We start from the raw sequence: 5,904 nt of genomic DNA, 5'->3' as shown, positions 1-5,904 counted from the left end.
AGGAATTTTGTTTGGGTGTTTAACTTAAGTTTTTAACTTGCTCTTTTTCTAGTGTTTTTTTTTTATTTATCCTCAATTCATTTATCTACTTTTTCTTTTACTGACATTGCTTTGGCTGCATCCCACAAATTTTGTAATCTTACCTTATCATTGTCATTCTTTTTAATGAAATTATTGATTATTTCTATGATTTATTCTTCAGCCCACTCATTTTTTAGAATTGTATTATTTGGTTTCAAATTAATTTTAAGCTATACTTCCATGATCCTTTATTGAATATAATTTTTGCTGGATTATAACTTGAAAAGGATGCATTCAATATTTAACTTGTCTGCATTTGTAAAGTTTTTATGACTTCATATAATCAATTTGTGAAGGTAGTATGCAATTGAAAAAAAACATTCTGTTCCCATTTAATTTTCTCCAGAGATCTATCATATCTAATTTTCTAAACATTCTATTCCTCTCCTTAACTTCATATTTATTATGGGGTTAGATTTATCTAGTATGAATGGGGGAAAGTTGAGATCCCCTACTAGTTGTTTTATTATCTGTTTAGTCCTCTAACTATCTTTAAGGATTTAGATGTTATGTCATTTGGGCATACATGCTTAGTCTTGATATTACTTCATTGCCTATGGTGCTTTTGGCAAAAAGTAGTTTCTGTCCTTATCTGTTTTAATTAGAACTATTTGTAATTAGAATCTGCTCCCCTGGACTCTAATTCCCAGCATCCCACTTTCCTTTCACGTTATGTGCTAACCTAGGGAGGATATAAGTTTTGTGTAGCTTTGTCCCTCTCTCTCTCTTCCTGAAATCATGGTTGCTGAAGCTAGCTTTTTGGGAGAGGCAGGAGAACTTACTCACACAGGTTTACTTTTTGTTAGATAATTAGGTTTTATTCACTTTAATTTATTTTTTATTTATTTTCTTTCTACTTCAAGTGATTATTAATAAACTTTATAAATATAATACTTGGAGTGATTGGTATTAATTTTAAATCTTACTTTTGCTTCTGCTTTCTCTGTGATCATGATTGCTACCCCTGCCTTTTTTGCCATGGCTAAGGCTCCAGACTCTTATTTTTACTCTGTGTGTCTCTGTTTCAAGCAAGTTTATTGTAAAGAATATATTGTTGGATTCTGGTTTCTAATTCATTATGCTATCTCCTTCCATTTTATCAATGAGTTCATCCCATACTCAGTCACAGTTATGATTACTATGTGTATTTCCGTCCAATCTCTTTTTCCTATTTATCCTCTTGTCTCTCCCTCTTAACCATTCTATCTCTCCTCAAGAGTCTATTTTGCTTCTGAACACTACTCTCCTATTATAAGTCCCTCTTTCTCTTATCCTTTTCCCCTCCCACTTCCCTGTTGAATAAAATAGATTTATAATTCAATTGAGTGTGTTATTCCCTATTTGAACCAATTATGATGAGAGTCAGGTCCAAGCATTTCTCCCCCCGAGCTCTTTTTTGCACACTTCTTTTACGTGAAATAATTTCCCATTCTTCCTCTCCCTTCCCCATTCTCCCAGTGTTTCCCTCTACGCTACCTATTCATTTTCTTTGAGATCATCCTATCATAGTAAACTGACATCCATGCTCTCTGCCTATGTATATTTCTAATTGCCCCAATAATGATAAAGATCTTATGAGACTAATATCATCTCCCTTTATAAAAACATAAACAGTTTAACCATATTAAATCCCTTATGATTTCTCTTTCTATGCTTCTCTTGAGTCACATTTGATTGTCAAATTTTCTCTTCAGCTCTAACTTTTTCTATAGAAATTCTTGAAAGTCCTCTAATTCACTAAAAATCAATTCCCCCCCCCGTATTATACTCAGTTGTTCTGGGTAGATTGTTAGGTTACATTCCTAGCTCCTTTTTCTTCTACACTATCATATCCCAAGCCCTCTACTCATCTAACATGGAAGCTACTAAGTTTTATATGATCCTGACTGTGGCCCCAGGACACTTGAATTGTTTCTTTCTAGCTCCTGAACTAGCACTGGACAAGTCACTTGATCTCCTATCTCCATGCCTGGAATATATTTCTTCTTAATTTCTGCCTCTTAGAATTCCTGGTTGTCATGAAAAACCAACTCAGATACCATCTTCTTCACAATCTTTTCCTGGTTCTTGCCCGCTCTACTACCCATTTGCTAGAACATTCCCTCCCTAAGTAGCCCTGTATTAATTTTGAATGTGTTCTCTATATGATCATATATGCATAAGTATATACATTTATATATGTATTTAAAAAGCCTTTCCTTCTGTCTCAGAATTGATACTAAGTATTGATTCCAAGGCAGAAAAGCATAAGGGCTAGGCAATGGGGTTAAGTGACTTTCCCAGGGTCACACAGCTGGGCATATATGCTTAATCCTGTCTCCCCTACACCAGAATTCAATCTTCTTGAGAGCAGGGACTGTTTTACTTTTTTGTCTTGGTGTCCCCAACATCAAACTTGATGCTTTGCATGTCATAAAAACTTAATAAATGTTTGTTCATTGATTGTTGAAATGATTGTCACTGTCTCCTCCTACACAAGTTTCACCCATTTATGGCTTTCCCTTCCACATCTTTTTTCCACACACTCTATACCACAAAGGTACAATTTCTAAGATTTGCAACAAATACAAAGTGCATAAATCCAGCAAGATGTATACAATAAAAAAGAAATGGGCTGTTAACATGGCAACAGGAAGAGACCAATCCAACAACCATCAAGTATTTAAGTGCTATAGACAGTCCTAAGCACTAGGTATACAAGCAAAAATAGCCCCTGCCCTGAAAGGGCTTTATTCTAATGGACTGACCCATAAGGCAGACTTTGTAGTCTGCTGGTGATGTCTCCTTGTGGTGTCAAGAGAAGGTGAATTAAATACCTTAGCATATTGGGAAGATATCTTATGATGAACTTTGAGAAAGACAATGGCAAGAGGTGCACAGAATGAGAAGGTATGTATATGTTGATATCTGCATTACTGAAGGGGGACACCCATGCCCATGAGATCATCCATTTATTTGAATAATTACAAAGGAAAGGAGATTGTTGTTGTTCAGTTATGTCCATTTCTTAATGAGCCCTCTCCCCAAGGAGTTTTCTTGGCAAAGGTACTAAAGTGGTTTACCATTTCCTTCTTCAGTTTATTTTCAAATGAGGAAACTGAGGCAAACAAGGCTAAGTGACTTGCCCAGAATCATACATCTAGTAAGTGTCTGAATCCAGATTTTAATTCAGGAAGATGTATTCTCCCACTCTGCCTCCTAGTTGCCCCATAAAACTTCTAGGGACACTTTTTTTAAAGTTCTTTATGTTTTAAATTTTATTTAATTTATTTAATTAATTAAATTTAATTTAAATTTTAAAATCAGAAAATTCAAAGGAGAAAATATTAGAGCTGATAAAGATCTTAGAAATGATCACATCCCAACCCATCATTGTACAGAGAAGGAAACCGAGACCCAGAGACAGCCAATTGCAAGATTTAAATTAATATCAATAACTCCAAGTATTATATTTTATATAAGGTTTATTAATAATCACTTGAAGTAGAAAGAAAATAAACTCAAAGGAATAGAAGTTCAAGCCTAATTATCTAACAAAAAGTAAACCCACGTGAATAAGTTTTCCAGCCCACTTCCAACTGTGTGATCAAGGGAAAAGAGAGAGAGAGGTGGGGCTACATAAAACGTATATCCTCTCTACATTAGCACTTAACATGAGAAGGAACATGGAATGCTGGGAGAGAGAGTCCTGGGGAGCAGATTTTAATTACACAATGACTGTCCTGGTATAGTAGCTAAGCCCAATCTGTTCTGCCACATTGCTCCCCTGCGGCATCAAGGAAGAACTCCTTCATCTTTAGAATAATTCCAGGATTCTCCTTTACACCTTGGTTTCCACACTCCACTTCTGAAGGTTGGGCTAACCTAGGAATAATTAGTGACTTCATATGCATAATAAATGATAGAATGTGGCCCAGATGCATGGGTCAAATAACTGGTTTATCTAGCCTCATTGGCATGCCATTCATAAAGGAGCAATAAGGTGAGCCTTTGAACCCCAGTCTTCTAAATAGTTCTTGTGAAATTTGTGGAAGGGTAGCCAGGAAGGCAAAGTCTATGAAAAGCAGACAGCAGTTAGAAGGAACTTGCCAATCCCAACTTAAATAGCTATCTGGGGCTAGGGACCAAGAGCCAAGAACTAGATGGGGAGAAAGGCAGTAAAACTTTATCCTAGTCTAGAATATTGGGATGCTGTCTATGGAGTGCTTAGCTGAGAGGTTGAACTATTTCTGCCACAGAGAGATTATTTTAGCCACTGCAATCCAGCAGATGGTAGCAAAGAGCAACAAATAGACCAGAAGAGCCCAAGTAGCCAACATCCAACAGATGGTGGCAGAAAGGATGCTCAAGGAACATAAGACCAAGGAGACAATGCAACTGAGATTAAGGAGAGCAAAGAAGAGCAGATAGAGATTCAATGCTGAGCAGAAAGAGAGAGCAACTAAGTGATACCACCAGAGCATATTAGCAGTACTCTAGAATCAACAATGTGAGTTCTAGGAACCCAATGGTACCCTTGGACTACACTTCTCGGAGTACATGCTTTCTCTACGTGTTTCTGATCAACACATATCTTGTGTATGCACCCTAAGTGTATGTTCCTATAGCCACATGGATCCTTGGCAAGTGTACTTGCCCCACACTACTACTCTAGTCACCCCTAGCAGAGTCACCCATAGAAGAGTTTTATTTTTTGCCATAGGAAAGTAGGAAAATCTTTCTTATCTCCATGTTGGCTATTAGGATAAGGGATGAGGAATAGGGGGAAAATGCAAAGGTTGTCTCTAAGGGGAAGGAAAATAATTTTGCCACAAGCCCCGGGAAAAGATTCTGGAAGGAGAAGGCATTGCAGAGGAGGATTTGGTGAGTTAACTGTGATTTTCCCCATCCTATATCCCTTATCCTTACAGTTATTTAATTAAATGCCATTTGCTCTGAATTACTATGCCATGTAACTTGTTGGTAAAAAAGAAATTGGTACAGGCTTATGAAATATGGTTTTAACCCACAAATGCATAGCACTTCTAGAGGCCCCCATGTGAGGGGTAGCCTAGGCAATATATCAGAATACTTCAACCTGGGTCAAATGAAAAACTGTCAAACAGAACCCCTTTCTTCCTTTGTATTCATTCCGACTACACTATACAGCATGTCAGGGATGTTCCAACCCATCGATTATTCCTAGGTTATCCAAACCTTTGGAAGTGGAATGGGAAAAGGAAAGTTGCAAAGAAGGAGCCTGGATTATGGCACTACTGAAGGGGTCCTTTTCTGATTCTGCAAGAGATTGGTGCAGTAGAACATGTAGACTTAGCTACTGTGCTAGGATAGTCAGCATCACACAATGAGGACTCATCCACTCATTGCGTGTTAGAACTAAAAGGATCCTTGGAACTAATCCAAGCTAAACATCTCCTTTGACAAGTCAGGAAAATGAGGTTTGAGAGAAGAGGAATAATTTCCCCTGAACTCACTAAGGACCTTTCTAGCTCTCAAATTCAAATTCTCTGCTTTTGTGCTGTCTGTGTTTCCACATGAGTTTGCTAGGCTGAGATGGAAAGAATGGAGTCTCCCATCAGGTTAGAAGAGTGAGTGATGATTTTATCTCTGGGTATTTGATCCTTTCAGTGTGAAGAGGAGCAGTGTTTTCACCTTGTACCCCAGCTGACACCTCTTTAGGTTTTCCAAGTTGGGCAACAACCTGAAGATATAGAGTTTCTACCTTTGGCTTAAAGCAGAAGCGTCCAATAACTACTGTGCCCAAGAACCAACGAGAGTCATACAAGACAAAGGAACTGGATTTAAAACATTTATTTGTCTTAA

Source organism: Monodelphis domestica, chromosome 2, assembly GCF_027887165.1.
Source record: "Monodelphis domestica isolate mMonDom1 chromosome 2, mMonDom1.pri, whole genome shotgun sequence".
NCBI lineage: Eukaryota > Metazoa > Chordata > Mammalia > Didelphimorphia > Didelphidae > Monodelphis > Monodelphis domestica.
This window is presented reverse-complemented; position numbering follows the sequence as displayed.